Below are 2,582 nucleotides of genomic sequence, written 5' to 3'. Positions count from 1 at the left end.
TGGTAAGCTACAACCCTAGTTGGAAAAGCAGCAGGATGCTATAAACCCAGGGGCTCTAACAGGGAAAATAGCCCAGTGAGGAAAGGAAATAAGAAATAAACCATATAGGCTATGAAAAGCATTGAATAACAATAAAGGGTGGCTGGTGCCCTAGCCAACCTACTACCTAAGTACAGTTTCTTAAACATTCGCATTAATAAATAGAACCTTTAATAAGAGTCATTTCGTATAAGATATATATTTATAGAAGATTGCTTTATTGGGAAATCCTAGTCTGGCTTCTTACAATCTATTACTAATGGTATATGAGGACATTTAATCAAGAATTTTTATGGATCTTCCTGCGAAGTAATTTGTATCGAGTCGAACTATTGAAATTATATTTAAAAAATAATGTAATTTTATTAATTTTCGGCCTAAATTCTGGAGGATTTATTCCATCTGTGACCAAGCTGTGGAATAATCAACCTTAATCGGGTAGATGAATCGGTAGAAGCTAGGACCAAGGAGGGCCAGGCAATGGCTGCTAATGACTCAGCAGATAGAATTATAGGCTCTCCCAAGCCTCCTAAGCTCACAAGGATTGTGAGATGTGCAACGACCTAAGGAACAACCGAGTTTGAGCGGGACTCGAACCCGGTCTGGCGTTCACCAGTCAGGGACGTTACCACATCTTTGTATGTAATTACCCTATCGTATCAACTATCAAAATCGCTCTCCTATTTTGTAACCACAAAAAAAAAAAACCTTTTCCACATTCACATCGAAACATTTATATCCTTCTTCCCTACCACATTTTGCACATACAAATACTCTTGAACTCCCCATTTTCCACATTTATCCCCCTTCCCTCTCCATTTTCCACATTCTCTTTGAAACATTCATATCTCTCTTCCTGCCCATTTTCTACGTTTATATACCTTTCCGCATTTATATACCTTTCCTTCCCCCTTTTCAACATTCATATACCTTCCCCCCCCCCCCGCCCGTTCAACACATTCATATCCCCCTTCCCTCCTCCTTTTCCATATTCATATACCTTTTCCTCTCCATTTTCCACATTCACATCCCTTTCCTTCCCCCTTTTCAACATTCATATACCTTTCCCCCCCCCCCGCGCCCGTTTAACACATTCATATCCCCCCTTCCTCCTCCTTTTCCATATTCATATACCTTTTCCTCTCCATTTTCCACATTCACATCCCTTTCCTTCCCCCTTTTCAACATTCATATACCTTTCCCCCCGCCCGTTTAACACATTCATATCCCCCTTCCCTCCTCCTTTTCCATATTCATATACCTTTTCCTCTCCATTTTCCACATTCACATCCCTTTCCTCCCCTTTTCCATATCCACACCCCTTTCCCTCCCCTTTTTCTACATCCACACCCCTTTTCCACATTCATATACCTTTCCCTCCCCCTTTTTCTACATCCACACCCCGTTCCCTCCCTCTCTTCCACCTTCACACCCTTTCCCTCACCTCTTTCTACATCCACACCCCTTTCCCTCCCCCCTTTTCCTCATCCACACCCCTTTCCCTCCCCTTTTTCCTCATTCACATCCCTTTCCCTCCCCCTTTTCCACATTCACATCCTTTTCTCTCACAATTTTCCATATTCATATACCTTTCCTCCCCCTTTCCCACATTCACGTCACCCTTCCCTCCCAATTTTCCACATTCACACCCCTTTCCCTCCCCTTTTTCCACATTCACACCCCTTTCTCTCCCCATTTTCCACATTCACATCCTTTTCCTTACCCCTTTTCCACATTCACACCTCTTTCCCTCCCCTTTTTCTGCATCCACACACCTTTCCCTCCCCATTTTCTACATTCACATCCTTTTCCCTCCCCCTTTTCCACATTCACATCCTTTTCCCTCCCCCTTTTCCACATTCACACCCCTTTCCTTCCCCCTTTCCACATTCATATAGCTTCCCCTCTCTATTTTCCACATTCACACCCCTTTATCTCCTCATTTTCCTCTTTTACATCCTTTTCCCCTCCCCATTTTCAACCATCACATTCTTTTCCCTCCCCATTTTCCACATTCATATACCTTTCCCTCCCCATTTTCTACATTCACATCCTTTTCCCTCCCCCTTTTCCACATTCACATCCTTTTCCCTCCCCCTTTTCCACATTCACACCCCTTTCCCTTTCGCTTTTCTACATTCGCATCCTTTTCCCTCCCCTTTTCCACATTCACACCCCGTTCCCTCCCCATTTTCCACATTCACATCCGTTTCCCTCCCACATTTTCCACATTCTCTTTGAAACATTCAACCCCCTCCCCCCTAACCAAAACCTCAAAATAAGAGAAACAGAGACCACCAAATCCCACCTCTAATACCATAGAGCGATCTCCCCCAACCACTATTATCTCCGCTACCTGTTCCACCCAGGACTCTCTTAATTGGAATCTTAATGATTATTATGTAAAACAATACGGGAACATTTCGGCCTACCTCCATTGGTAGCCCGAAACCTTGTGATTTCTCGTGGGAGGCCCAAAACCCTTTTTCGGGAAATCAACAGGAGAATAGAGGACCTTATGGAGAAAAAAAAAAAAGGCGAGA

Source organism: Palaemon carinicauda, chromosome 28 (genome assembly GCF_036898095.1).
Source record: "Palaemon carinicauda isolate YSFRI2023 chromosome 28, ASM3689809v2, whole genome shotgun sequence".
In the NCBI taxonomy this organism is placed as follows: domain Eukaryota; kingdom Metazoa; phylum Arthropoda; class Malacostraca; order Decapoda; family Palaemonidae; genus Palaemon; species Palaemon carinicauda.
The sequence above is the reverse complement of the archived record's forward strand: the minus strand, read 5'-3'. Positions refer to the sequence as shown.